General features: G+C 47.6%; 1 long non-coding RNA gene across 1 annotated transcript in view; it reads left to right on the top strand.

Annotated features, from left to right (window-relative positions):
• The window catches only part of LOC144246580 (uncharacterized), a 28,406-nt gene extending 14,893 nt beyond the window's left edge, over positions 1 to 13,513 (top strand). The window contains exon 2 of the long non-coding RNA XR_013340236.1: positions 12,488 to 13,513. This is a non-coding gene — a long non-coding RNA (uncharacterized LOC144246580). The remainder of the gene's footprint in view (positions 1 to 12,487) is intronic.
• Positions 13,514 to 15,337: the final 1,824 nt, after the last annotated feature.

The raw sequence follows: 15,337 nt of genomic DNA, 5'->3' as shown, positions 1-15,337 counted from the left end.
CAATCACCCTCGTGTAAAAAATACTACAAGATACAAGCATATTAAAAAAACCCATCAAAATCAGTAAGGAAGTTAAATCCCCAATAAAAATGGGAAAATACCTTAATTTAAAAACTGAAATCCTCTGATAAACTGTGAAGAAAAAGCCCCATTTTTCCTATAACACATGAAACTATAAAAAATGAAGGTATTCAAATAATATTAAATAAAAATCTCCATACTAAAATAAACAAATATTAAAATAACTGTAATCCCATAAAAAGTTTAAACAAACAAAGAGAGAAAAATAATGCTATACTTCAGAAAAAAAAAAAAAGAACCTCTGTTTCCAGAGATGAAAATAATTTACAAACAAATAATAAAAATTTTACCTTTAATCAACTCATCTTTAAAACAATACCCCATAGATCAATATAATTCATCAACAAAATTTAAAAAAGCTTATAAAAATATGAAAGACTTCATGATGGCAAAGTTCCTCAAAGAACTAGTATTCCTAGTAAAAATAAAAACCACAAAAACCTGTTTTCTTTCCTTTTATAAAGAAGTCTCTATAAATTTAATAAAAAAGACTTCTCTCCCTAAAAAAACTTAAAAAAAACATTTAAAAACTAATAACCTGACAAAAATTTTTAAATTTAGTTTCTTTACATTATCATTTAAAAAAAAAAGCTGTAAAGATACTTTTTCCTTTAGTTACTTTCTATAAAATTTTCTTTATACCCTTCAAAAGTTTTAAACCTACTTTACCTTTCTCACAATCCTATCTCACAACAAAAAATAAATACCTTAGTAATTAATCAACACTAAAACCCATCGCACTCATCAACACAGTAATTAAAACATCTCAAAATTTTAAAAATCTGAAATTAACAAACCAAAACCTCTGTTGTAGTGCTCATCCAGCCACACTTCATGTACAAATAGAATTCCCAAAAAAACCAAATGTTTCATGCTTGATGCAAAGTGTTTCTATATTTTGTGTTATTTTGTTTGCCAGAGAAGATTTGAGCTTAAAAGATGAAAATCTGCCTCTGTTGAAAACAAAGAGAAATTTTACTTCTATGGAACTCTAATTTTACCTCAGATGTCTATGATTCCTTTCTTTATGTTTCTTTCCCCCTGAATGTGAATGCAATTTTCAGCAGCAGCTGGGCTGTGTGGGAAATGCTGTTGGGTGCCCACAAGAAAAGTTCCTCATGTTAGTGGCGGAGACCATGGTGAGGTTTCAGCGTTTCCTTTGTCAGGTGGGGTCTGGAGGCCCTGAGGTGGCCTTGTCTCCTCCGAGATTTCGTGCCTAAGGAAGCAAAGGCTGATTGAATGTGCTTGATCCTCTCCTGTCTAATGGGGAGGAACAGCAAACAGCAGAGCTGGAATCGCCTTCTCTGCTCCTGATTTCTCCTGCCAACAGATCTCTTGGCTCTCCCGGGCCCAGAAGTCACTTTTCCTTTGGGATGGATGGCCTGAAGGCACCCAGGTGCTGCAGGGCAGCACTGCTTCAGAAATCCTTTTGCCTTGGAAGCATCCTTCTGCCTAAGAGCTGGATTTGCAAATAGACAGATGTAGTGAGGCCAGGGAGCTAACTCAGAAATGTCAGTAGGATCCCAAAGAAAAAGATCCCCAGAAAAGAGTGCAGTTATTTTTATCACTAAGTTCCTAGCAGAAGTTTCTGGGCTCCAGGTGAGCCATGGAATAGTTTAGCAGCATCAGAAACAGCACATCCACTCTTGGCCAGGAGTTAGGGTTAGTGTTAGCAGATAACCCTAAAACTCCTCCCGTGGCACTGGCAGTGGTTTCTGTCAGGATGTTTTACCCAGCAGAAATTGAAGGTAACCACAGGCTGTGACTTTATCTGCCTATACAGTGAATATTGCTGTAAGGTTCCCATTTAACCTCCTGCTAACCAGGTGCAGCTGCCTTCCTGCCTGTGGCTGCCCTCTCACAGCTGGGTCTCAAAGGCTTTGTTACACCACAGGGATTCAGATGTTCATAGAATCTCTAGCACTGCTGTAGAAAACTGAATCTATGCCTTGTAAAAGTGAACCTTAGGTCAGCACTGGCAGCTGTACATCAGAAGGTGATTTTCTGTCTGACTGAACCAAAACTTCTTTAGAAAACAGGAGACCTTACATGGATCAGAATTATTTATTAGAAATTACAGTTGTTTTTCACTTCAATTTCCATGCCAAACACAGGCACCTTTCCCCCTTTCAGTCTGAGAAGAAATCTGGATGACAACTGTGTTTCAGAGTCACTGTCACCCCTGCAGAGAGGCCTGGAGCTTTCCTTTCCCCATCCCAGGGGACTGTGAGCTGCCCTCCCCAGCAGCAGAGGCCACACGTGCCCTCCTCAGCTCAGAAGTCAAAGGTGCCCCTTGAGAGAGCACGAGCTTCTAAGGCACTGGGGTAAGGAGTTGTTAGTTCCTAGCCCAGCATGCCATGGTGATGTGAGGGGTGAAAAATGCCACGTGTGCTGTGCACCAGCAGTGATGCTCAATCCATCTTTCCAGTGCTCTCCTTGGAGCTGGTCAGGCTCCTGGGGAAGACAGGCCAGCCAAAGGTGCTCAGTCTGGCCCTTGCAGGGTGAGGGGCAAGAAGCCAGAATCCAGCGTGGTCTCTTTGCCCTCTCCTGCAGCAGGATTTCTGAGAGGGACAGGACACGGTTTATATTTGGAGTGAAGGCTGAGCTGCCCCAGCCTCGGCCTCAGCCACGGCCTCAGTGAGGCCTTTGAAGCTGTGGCGCAGTCAGAAATTGGTCTGTGCACAGTGAGAAATTATGTTAAGGGGTAAGCAGAGAGCAATGGGCTTTCTGGCTGTGAGTTACTATAGGCCTGCAGTGTGAAACTTTAACCACCTTAAGACAAAGACAAACAATGTTTGCTTGCCAATGACAGTGTGCTCACAATTGTAAACTATATTGAAGTGTATATAAACGGCCATTCTATAAACAATAAATAGAGAAGGTTTGATTAACCGCATTGGTTCGGATCTATGTCTGTCCTGTCTAGCTTGACGATCAATACGAGGTCTCTTGCATTATCTGGCACCACGAACAAGGGACTCGGAAGACCCCGATGAGTTCCCAAATCACCTTCATGGCAACGGGGGACTGTCTCCAAATCGTGTGAAAGATGGGACGGGGGACACAGATGGCTCTGGATACACGGCTCCGTGCATCCCACTGCTGTCCCTCCTCAGACAGACCTAAAAAACAGACCTAAATATATATTTATATATATATATGTACATATACACCTGTGTTTGTGTATGTGTCACTACCCAGCCCTGCTGGCTGGAGCAGCCCCTGGCTCTCTCTGTACACTCTGCTCTCATAAGGAGAAGAATTTGCCTCTATGTATAAGTTTCCCAAAAGGTTGAGGTAAAATTGTGTGCAGTGATTTCCATCAAATTTAATAGTGTGAAGTTCCCATTAAATCCCCATAAACAGGGGTATCTGCAGTCACTGTGATCCACTGCTGTTCTAGCCCACGCTCCCCAAAAACTGCTGCCAGCAGAACGGGGCACTAGGCCAAGTGCTAAACCTCTCTGGGACTGTGGTGCTTCCTCGGCCAGGCAGTTCCCTGTGCCAGCAGTGGTGGGTAACCACTGTAAGACTCAATTACCCTCTCAAATAATGACACACACGAGGCTGTGCTGTGCACGTTGCCTTCAGTGCTCAGCCCTCAGTGGGGAGGTCCCTTTCAGGTGCTGCTCAGCACTGAATGGGCTGTGCCAAGCGCAGAGCGAGAGCGGCTCACGCCAACAGAATGAAAGGCTGGGGAAAGAACCCAGAGACAGACTGCAGCATCCAGACTGGGTCAGAAATAACCAGAGAGGCTCAAAGATGTCCCAGCAGTGGAATCGAGCTCCCACCAGCTTGAAGATGAACTCACACTTTAGGTGGGGAGATTGAACTGTATCATTTATTAATGGAATTGTCCTGTTTTGGTAGATGAGAATTACAAGCATCTGTTGAGGGGAAGTACACAGGGAACCGTAAGAGGCATTGGAGAGGTTTCCTTAAGGACCAACAAGTAAAGTAGAACAAGAAATAGAGGGCAAGACCAGGTTGGCCCCTGTGTTCACCACTGAGAAGGTTCCATAGCCCTGCTGTGGGCAGCAATCCCATAGGCATGGTAAGGTGGGGGCAAGAAACCACAGCAGAGCTCTGTCATTCCTCAGCTGCCTCTAAATACAACAGGGACTGGAAGGCAAGGCTGAGTTGGCCTCTGGACTCACCACTGAGATCCACCTGCCATGGGCAGCACCCCATAGGCACGGCAGATGGGGGTAAAAATCCATACCAGAACTCAGTGGTGCCATTTGGTCCATTCCAAATAAGTGTGTCTAAAGAAACCCTGAGATGTTTTCCTTCTGTTCCCACTGTCTTTGCCGACATCAACTGATGTTAGTATGACTAGTGAATTTTTTTTTTTTAAAAGAGTAAATTATCAGAACTGAAAATGAAAGATAATTGTTCAAGACATATGATTCATAGGAAAGGAAAATTGTGGTTTGTTATAGATGAATGATGGGTGGCTCTCACAATGAAGAGATAGATATTACATGTACATTAGGAGAATTTTTGTAAATGTATAGTGCTGTTACTGTAATATGAGCTCCCCCAGCCCCCTTTCCCCTGCCCCTGTAGCAGCCTCAGCAGCCAGGGCATTTGGGGAGGGCCGGCTTCTTACCAGGAGGGGCGACAGGACAGCACCTGAGCTGCAGTCGAGATGTAAGGAAGTGATCTGCACCAGTGCACGGCAGAGAAGGGGTTCACTGACACAACTCTGGGAGGGGCTGAGGATATAAAAGGCAGAGCATCCATTTTGTAAATGTGCACGTGGCTGATAGCCCCAGAGAGCGCCAGCGTTGTAATTATTCCTTAGTATTGTATTTTTTTGCTATGGTTTAATGAGCATTTGAAATTTTAAAAGTGAGGGTCCTTTCTTGTGGGAACTCAAAATGTCTCTCAGACATTTTTAGAGGTTCCAGGCCGTGGTAAGACGCAGTCTGGACCCCGGCAGGCAGCTGGATTTAGCTGTGATTTCGAGTTTGAACCATGGCATGAATTACCAACTTTGAAGGTGGAACAAGCAGTCACAAAATGCTAGATAGTATAGTAAATGTAGTCACAAAGTAGAGGGAAAAATTTTTTAGTAGTGTACAGGGGGCTTTTAGTGCATGTACAGGCGGGTTTTTACTTTGTACATGGGGGTCAGAAGTTCTAAGATGGAGGAAAGTGGGCCGAACCCATCCTTCTTTTTTCTTCTTCCTTACCTCCATGTTCATGGTGATGTTGGCACTCACAGATTGGTTTAGAATAGAAAAACACTTGGTAGCATAGGTAATAGGTATTGGGGAATAATTGTAAACATGTTATATGTAATATATCTTATAAAAGACAGCAGCAGCCCTGGGCGGGGAGAGAGAAGAAGAAGACACTGGACAGTCAGCTTGTCAGGAGTGTGTGATTCTCTGCCTGGGCCGCTGACCAAAGGGCCGCAGCCCGAGAACCTAATCTGTTAGATAACTAGCAATAAATCGTCTTGAGACCGAACAAGAAGAGGCTGCGGAGTTTTTCTTTGGGAACACGGGTTGGAGGAGAAGCTTTACCACCACACGAGACCCCAAACCAAGCCCGGGGTTCTCACATCTGGCGTCCCTGGGTGGGCACCAGCAAGAAGATCAAAAAGAAACATCAAATAACCTCCAACCTTCATCAGCGGAGAAGAAAAAAAAACAAAAGAGAAAAGCAGAGCACACACTCGCCGCAAATTCCAAGAAGAGAGGGAGCGGACAGCTCGAGATAAGAACCTGACCTTCACTGAAACAACTCATCTCGGGGACTTTCCTGGGAGGAGACGACCCAGAAGCGTGCCTGGGATCTCTCACCTGTGACCTGCTGGACGGTGATCAGTGCCATCTCCGGACTGACCTCGAGCCGACACAGCTTTTGGTGAGAACGGTCAAAATTAAGAACATGGGGGGGGAATTCTCCCAAGAGGAAAAAGAAATAGTATCTGCCTTCCAGGGCATCATCTCTACCCATCTGGTGGAGATTGCTCGAAAGGAGTTGAAAGATTTATTGTTATGGGTGAGGTGTAACTTCCTACACTCAGATCCAGATTTATTGTATGAGCCAAATTTTTGGCAGGAAATTAATAAGCAATTATATTATCAGGCTATAAAAAATAATAAGCTTGTCGCAAAACTTTTACCTTCAGCAAGAACAGTTTTAGAGTCACTCTCACAATGCGGCAGCTCAAGCCAGGCAGCTACGGCTCCTGGTGACAAACGGGGGGGAACAGTCCGGCCAGCAGCTTGGGACAGCCCCTCTCCCCACAAGCACAGGACAAGCAGGATTGCTTCCTGTGGAAAATCAGGGAGATGATACCCCATCGCGTCCCGTGTCCCCGGGTTCTCACTGTTCCTCAGTTTCCCAAGAGTCCCTAAGCTCCTCCGACGCAGAAATTCCCCAGACGGAGGCGGGCGAGCCAGGCACAGCCGCGACCCTCAGTGGGAGGAAGGCATTGCCCAAGTCCAAACCCACGGTGGGGCGGCAGCGGCAGCGGCTCCGGTGGAGGAAGGTGCGAACGTGAGTGCAGAGCAGGGGGAGGAGGGAGAGGAAAGTGCTTTTGCATCTGCACAGGCTGGGAGTTCAAAACAGCCCGTGCAGAAGGCGAGGCCGGGGAGAGCGGATGGGGCGGGACGGATCGGGGCGAAAGCGGGGGGTGCGAGTGCGGCGGTGGTACGCTCGGAGCGCCCGGTGACGCGTTCAATGTCGAGAATCCGTGAGGCCGCAGAAGCGGCCGCCCAAGAGGTGCAGGAAGGCAGCTCCCTGACCGCGGCAGCCAGGGCTGCTGAGGAAGCGGCAGAGGGACAGCGGGAGGCGTTCCTCGCTGCAGCTCAGGCGGCGGGCACGCGCGCAAAGGTCGAGCAAAACCCGACAGCCACGGGTGGAGGGGATTTCTCACATTTCAAATGTGCGGGACAGGCACACAGGGGGTGGAGCCGGCGCACGCGGGCTGTGGGTGCTGGCACGGAGCCAGGAGACAGGCAAAGTGAGACGGAAACATCGGGGCCGGAATGGGAACAGGAGGGTGGATATGTCAGTCTTGGGGGGGATGGCAGTGACTCTGATTCGGAGGCGGTGCGGGGCGGAGCAAGGCCAAAGCATAGCCAGGGTCGGAGCAGGAGCGTTCACTCCCCTGAGATGACGCAGCAGGGATGGGGCATGGCCAGGAGGTAAACATTCCTCAGGGCACCGTTCCGTCACAATTCCCATGGCAACAGACAGCCCAAGCCCACAGCCAATCCCTGTCAGCTTCAGATATGACCAAATTAGGACAGTTGTTACAAGAGTCAGTTTCACCAACTGCAGGGATTGCAAATGTGAATCAGTTATTAGGAGAAATGCTCAAATGTTTATCGGAAGTGCAGATTGAAGAGCAGAGTGCGGTTCCCACCTCAGCTGGTCAGGCGGCAGCGCCATCTAGCGGCGGAACCACAACATTGCAACACGCTTCGCAGAACTTGTCCGGTCGAGGCACTGCGCCACCCAGTGGTGGGACTGTGACATTGCAGGACTTTTTTCCAGTTTCTTATAAGAAAAACTCCAGGGTGAAAAAGGTCACATCTGCACGGCAGCAGGAACCTCCACTGACACCGGAACAGTGCGGGACTCAGGACACTTCTGCTGAGGTGCAGCAACGGGATGAAACGATATGCATCACCGCTTCGGAGGGTGTCCCAGCTTGGACAATTCCTAAATCAAGGTCTGCCAAAATTTTGGGGCAGGGAGAGTCAATTTTAATATCAAAGGGGGTTGTTGAATTTCTTTTACGATATTTAAGCACAGCCTCGGAGTCATAGCCAGAACTGTTGGTTCATCTTCCAAAAATTTTCCAAATAATGCAGGGCAGTCGCGTGTTCTCCTCCACAGCAGATGCTTCACTTTTCTCCAGAGACTCTCAGCCTTCATCTTCGCAGATGCTGCAGACGCCGTTGGTATTGGTGAGTGCTGCTGCACCAGAACTGCAGCCATGGCAGATGACTCCACTCTACAGGCAAGTACCCACTGAATTTACAGCTTTGCAGAGTGCAAAAGTGGACTGGAAGGACATTCGAGCAGAGTTGGAGAAAGAGAAAGGTTTATTGCAGGGCTCGGGAAATATAATGATGCCGGTGAACTATGACACTCAGGGCCAAAACCCGAGATGGGAACACCTGCACCGTGGAGCAATCAAAGACTTAGCTAAGGCCATTCGGGACAATGGGTTGTCATCACCATATTTCAAGCAGATGTTAAAAAGTATTTTTGGAATGTATGACTTAACACCGTATGATCTTAAATATCTTGCAACGTCAGTTCTTACAGACACCCAAGCTCTCATGTGGCAGAAGGTGTGGAGGAGATCCATGGAGGAGCTGAGAGCCAGATACCAGGGCGGGCCGAATGCGAACCTCACCATGGTGCAGCTTGCTGGTGATCCTCCTGAGGATGATCCAACTCAACAGGCGGTGAGGCTCCCGTGTCACGTGCTCAGCGACATCAAAGAGGCAGCAGGGAGGGCAATTCTTCAGATTGCTCCAGCGGGGGTCCAGGACACCATCTACACAGAGATCAAACAGGGTCCTTCAGAGCCGTTTTCTTCATTCATGGATCATCTTTCCCAGGCGGTGGAGCGGCAGGTGACCGAGGAGGGAGCGAAACCACACCTGGTCAAAAGCCTCGCGTTCTCCAATGCCAATCTGGAGTGCAGACGGATCATCAGCATGATGCCGCACCAGGCCACCTTGGCAGACATGATCGAGGCGTGCAGCAAGGTGGGGACACCACAACATGTTGCTTCCATCATGGAGGAACACTTGGGGGATCGAATTGAAAAATGTGTTAGGGAAGCTCTTGCAAATTATACAAAGGGCAACTCCAGTGCAGAGAGACGGTGCTTTGGGTGTGGGACACAAGGACATATTAAAAGGAACTGCCCACAACTTGCAAAGCCCAACAAACCACCAGACCTTTGCCCTTGATGCAGGAGAGGGAAACATCTCGCAAGTGAGTGTCACTCACAGACAGATGTGGATGGGAAACTTCTTCCTATTCCGGGAAATGGGAAAAAGAGCACGAATCAACACCAGCGCGCTCAGACACAAATCCTGGCAGTGACACAGAACCAGCAGGAACAATCCTCAGGGAGCAACAAACAGAACCCCTCGGCAGAGCAATCTCCAAAATCCCCAGCGACCCAGACTCGGTACCACCCAGATTCCAATGCATCTTGGCAACCTCCAAACTGACATGTCTTTTGGACAATAGCCATGCAGTGATACCTACAGGTGTCACAGGGACTTCTTGGAAAAGGCAGGACTTTTTAATAATGGCCAGGGACAGAAGAACTATCCTTGGACTTGTTGTTTATCCATCTTTGATTTCAGCAAACCATAATGAGGAGCTGATGGTCACGGCAAAAACCTTGTCACCACCTCTGACAATTCCACAAAACACACCAATTGCTCGAGCTATGGCTTTGCCATCTCATCCAGAAAGGCAAGCCACGCTGGTGTTCAACAAACGGGACTCTTTTCCTGGTGATCAAGCAGAAGTGCATGCATCTTGGGTGAAACATTTGAGCCGGGTTCGACCCATTGTTACTTGTCAGTTGACTTGTAACGAAAAGACAATTGCTATTACAGGGATGCTTGACACAGGAGCGGATGTTACAGTTATTTCATACATTTTTTGGCCTCGGGAATGGGACTTGGTTGCACCTTTGGGTTCTCTCACAGGCATAGGGGGGAGTTCCCTGTGCATGCAGAGTGAGAATGCAATTGTTGTCACAGGTCCGGGAAAAAAGACAGCAGTTATCTGTCTTTTCATAGTGCAAAAGTCCATCACAGTATGGGGAAGGGACCTTTTGGCACAGTGGGGACTGAAATTAGAATTGGATTTTTAACAGGGGTCACTGTGGCACTCGCCACTTTGAAACTGACCTGGAAAACAAATGATCCTGTTTGGGTGGATCAGTGGCCCCTGGAGCAGAAAAAATTGAGTGCATTGAAAAAGTTGGTCCAAGAACAGCTGCAAAAGGGACACATCAAACCAACAGACAGCCCATGGAATTCCCCAGTGTTTGTCATTCGCAAGAAAACTTCAGGGTCTTGGAGACTGCTTCATGATCTCAGGAAAATCAGCGAGGTCATCGAGGACATGGGGCCACTGCAGCTTGGGCTTCCATCTCTCTCGATGATCCCGAGGGACTGGTCGCTTGTGATCATTGATCTCAAGGACTGTTTTTTCAGCATTCCGCTTCATCCAGAAGATGCTCCACGCTTTGCATTTTCTGTCCCAAGCATCAACAGAGAGGAACCTTTGCAGAGATATCACTGGACGGTTCTTCCTCAGGGACTCAAAAATTCTCCAAGCATTTGCCAATGGTATGTGGCCCAAGCCTTGCATCCAGCACGAGAGAAACATCCAAAAACAAAAATTATCCATTATATGGATGATTTGCTCATTGCAGCATCAACAAAACAGGACGTGCAAGAGGTTCGTGACTGTGTGATTGCGCAGGTGCAAAAAGCAGGACTGGAAATTAGTACACCAAAGGTACAGGAAATTGCACCTTGGAAATACCTGGGGTGGAAGATCATGAAACAAACAATAAGGCCACAGAAACTGGAAATCAACACAAAGGTCACCAATCTCCAGGACTTACAACAGCTTTTGGGGGAGATCAACTGGATGAGACCGATCCTGGGAATCACCAATGATGACATCTCGTCACTGCTCAACCTTTTGAGAGGGGACAATAACATCAAATCTCCCAGAACTTTGATGCCTGAAGCAAAAAGGGACCTTGAAAAGATCACAGACATAATTCAGCAGAGACAAGCACATCGCTTTGTAGAATCATTGCCTTTTCATTTAGCAGTGTTGGGGGAAAGAGCACAGTTATATGGGTTGGTTTTTCAATGGGATTTGTCTCAAATGGACCCTCTTTTGTTGATAGAGTGGGTTTTCTTAGCTTACAGGCCCTCAAAAACAATTCTCACAGATCTAGAAATGGTAGCACAGATTATTATTAAGGCAAGAACCAAGCTGCTGACAATGTCAGGCAGAGATTTCTCAGTTATTCATGTTCCTTTGAAAAAAGTGTATTTTGAATGGGCGATGCAGAAATCACAGGATTTTGCAATTGCTTTGTTAGGTTATCCGGGAATTTGTACTGTTCATTTTCTAGCTCACAGGATACTGAATGCGAAAGTAAGTTTCAGGGAAAAACCAAAAATAAGCCAGGAACCAGTGGATGGGGTAACAGTGTTCATTGATGGTTTGGGAAAAACTCATAAATCAGTAGTTACATGGCAAAATTCAAAAACAGGGGAGTGGAAATCAGACATAAAAATGGTACAGGGTTCACCACAAATTGTGGAATTGGCAGCAGTTGTCAGGGTTTTTCAATTGTTTCAGGAACTTCTCAATCTGTTCACAGATTCAGCATATGCTGCAAATGTGGTCAAACAGTTAGAGGGATCACTTTTGAAACACACTGACAATGAAATTTTATATTCATATTTGTCATGCATGAGGACAATTCTAGAAGGTAGAGAACACGAATATTTTGTTACACATATCAGGGCACACTCATCACTCCCAGGGTTCTTAGCAGAGGGAAATGCTCACGCAGACAGACTCACAATGACCATATCTCAAACACTGCCGGATATTTTTGAGCAGGCAAAATTGAGCCATGCATTTTTCCATCAGAATGCACAGGCATTGATGGAATCCTTTTGCCTTTCTAAAAGTCAGGCAGGGGAGATCATCAGTGCTTGTCCAGACTGTCAGCTTGTGCAGCCTCCTGCATCTACAGGAACTGTCAATCCAAGGGGATTGCAGAGTCTTCAGCTCTGGCAGGCTGATGTCACAAAATACCCATCCTTTGGGAGGCTCAAAAATATCCATGTTTCAGTAGACACATTTTCAGGAGCGATTTTTGCATCATTACATACAGGGGAGACCGCAGAACATGCCTGCAGACACTTTCTACAAGCATTTGCATCACTCGGGGTGCCAGAAGAAATAAAAACAGATAATGGTCCAACTTATACAGATAAAGTTCTTGACAAATTTCTGAAAAAATGGGGAGTGAAACACACTTTTGGTATTCCTTATTCTCCCTCAGGTCAAGCAATCATTGAAAGAACACATCACACCCTGAAATCCCTTTTGGATAAACAGAAAAAGGGAGAGGCAGGCTCAACACCTTATATGCGGCTGAGCAAAGCTCTGTATGTGTTGAATTTTTTAAATGGTTCATTCTCAGAGCCCACACCACCAATTGTTAGGCATTTTACAAACAGTGCACAAGCAAAGTTAAGGGAAAATCCTTTGGTTTTGATCAGAAATCCAGAATCAGGACAAATTGAAGGTCCATTTACATTAATAACTTGGGGCAAGGGTTTTGCTTGTGTTTCCACAGAGCGAGGACCGAAGTGGGTGTCGGCGAGGCACGTGAAACCTTTCTGGGTGCAGACGCAGGTGGACACGGACCCGAGGAGCAAAGAAGAGAGCACGCAGACAGAGGCAGACAAGGACGCTGCAGACGTCTCGTCGGACAACGATTGATTATTCAGAGACTTGGGTTTTTTTTTGGGGGAAATTAAGTGTTATTTGAGTATTGCTGTATTGCAGGGTTTTTCACAGAGGTTGGGGACATGGACATGGAGTTTAGACAGGTAGTGTTCATGTGTCTCATTCTCTTGTCTGTTGCTTTGGACAATGAGACAGACTTTCCCATGAAACAACCAAGGGAAAATGTGTGGGAAACTTTGGCAAAGGCAGCAGGTCTGGACAGTATTTGTCTGACTCATTGAAAGCCAGGGAAACCATTTTCAACATGTTTGGTAGGTGTGCCAGTGAAGGACTGGCCAATTCCAAAAAATATCCCTCCAAAGGTTTTGAAAACCTTTTCGGATCCTATGGAAGGGTGGCATGTTTGGACACAATACCTTCCTGTGGCTCACCTGGAACCCCCAGAGTTAGACATTTTTGGGTCAACAAAATGAAATACTGTATCAAATTTAATCCAGTGGGAGTGGCAAAGACAGATAATCATACAATAGATGTCACTCCAAATCAATCTTTTTATAAAAATGCATCATCCTAGTGCAATTACACCAAGATGACAAGCAAAGCATTCCTTCAGCACCCAGCCACTTCACCAAAGGGAGTGTTTTTTGCGGTGGTGTGTTTTTCTTTCATTTAATATTTGTTTAATATCTGTTTCCCCCCCCCCCCATCTCCAAGTGGTCAATCTTCCCTTTCCCTGCCCCTTTCCCTGGAACCTTCCCTGTCATGTTAGTTCTGCCCTAAACTCCTCCCCTGCTATTCCCTTAGTGGTTACTGTTCCTACACCCGTCCTCCTGAGTTCTGTATAAAACCTCTGCTCCCGCCCCCGAGGGGGTCTTGGGGCTCATGGAATAAAACCATCCCGTTCATCCCCCAAGTCCCGTGTCACCTTCGTCTGTCCCTGCGCGCCACGAACTGAACTGCAGAGCTTGCAGGGGAAAGCGGCCGCCCGTTCTCTTCCCTCACCGCCCAGCACGGCACGGCTCGGAGTGCCGCGGCGAGAGGAGCGCATGCCGCGCCACAACATATGGTAGCGAGAGGATGGTTCCCTCCTTCGTCTTGTAAAAAAACCAGGCAAATTCGTGGGGGCGCCCGCCTCACAGAAGAAGAAGGAGGGAAGAGGAAAATCTACGGCCGTAAAAGCTCTGCCGGATGCTATGAGAAGCTGAGCGCCGAGCGAAAAAGATTGAGGCTCCGGGACCTCTTTGTTCTCGCCATCTTCCCGCCCGGGAGCAGCCGCGCTGCACGGGCAGCCGGGCTGCAGAGCTTTTTGGCGGGCAGACTTACCCGAGGACACAGAGGGCGGTTTTGGCAGCGGCTCGGGGGAGCCCGAAGAAGGGCTGACCGAGAAGAGGTTCGTTCCGCGGTCAGCATCTGCAGCGAGACCACCGGAGGCTGATAGTGGCCGAAACCAAGGCTTCGGGGACGAGTCTTGGTTTAACGGGAACACCCAGGCCTCCGGAAGGGCCAAAACCGGGAAGGAACATCCCCAGTTTTTAGCGCGACTTTTCCATCGAGTCGAAGAGAAGATTCAAGCCATCTCCGTCCGAGCCTGCAAGGTAAGGTAGGGTACACGGGGTGGGGATTGCCCCGACGGGCGGCTGGGTCTGCCACTTTTTTTTTTGCGTTTTAACCCCTGTCTGCACCCAGACTGGGGCTGTAGCCGTGCATGTCCCTGGCAGGCGGGTGGGTTTTCCTTTTCTGGGGGAAGCTAGCACTGAGTGCTATTCTTCACCTAGTCTTCTGTGGGGACCTAGATTGGATCGCTTTTTCTTCTCCTCGAAAAAGTTGTCTTCTCTATCCTCCCCTCCCCATTCTGGGCTGGACGGAGGGGGTAGAAAAGACACCAGTAGGGAACAGCTAAGAGGGCGACACGTTAGCTATAGGAGAGTTGTTAAAAGAGACCCTTTACACCCACGCATTGCGCCGACATCCAGCTGCGTTGGGTCCCCCCCCCCCCCCCCCGCCCCTATAAATTTCCCCTTTTTGCTTCTGTGAAGCTCCCTATGCCCCCATCCCCTCGGACTTTCCTAAAACCCTTTCCTATCCTCCCTTGGGGATTGCTGTGGCCGAGCCGCCCCAAGTGCCCTGCCGGACACTCCTCAGGCCAAGTGCCCTGTACACGGCACCCCCTCCCAAGATGGCGCTGGCCACGCCGCTCGGGACCCATTTCCCGCCTTGACCCTTCTTTTCCACCCCTGGTTTCCCGCCAGTCCCATCTCTTTCCCAATAGCCCTGCACCGTCCCTGCACGAGGCTAGTCCCTATTGTGGGGAGGCGGGGTTGGATATTCCCCAATCCTTCTTCTGGCTCTTCCTCCGGGGGGAAGGTCGGGAGGGATCTTCTTCCAAGGAAATGGAGCCGAAACCCAGGACTGAGGATCCGTCATTTTGTCTTCCCCCTAAAATGGCGACACCCCGGTCCACCCCTTACCGATACCCCCTGTTAATCATGGCAATCACTAATTAAGTGATTGTCTGATTCCCCCATCCTATTCCTTAATGTACCCTACCCAATGTTCCTTTTTATTTAACTACGAATTCCTCTTTTTGCTTTTAATTATTTTTTGAATAATCTATTTGTTGAGTTATATTTTATAGAAAGAAATACCATCCCAGTTAATTAATACTCAAGATATTATGCCCACCTCGCAAACAAACATTCAAATTGAACAAACCACACCGTTATCCGCTGACTCTGCT

This window comes from Lonchura striata, chromosome 7, assembly GCF_046129695.1.
Source record: "Lonchura striata isolate bLonStr1 chromosome 7, bLonStr1.mat, whole genome shotgun sequence".
Classification (NCBI taxonomy): Eukaryota; Metazoa; Chordata; class Aves; order Passeriformes; family Estrildidae; genus Lonchura; species Lonchura striata.
Note: the sequence above shows the minus strand (reverse complement) of the source record. Positions and strands in the feature narration are given on the sequence as shown.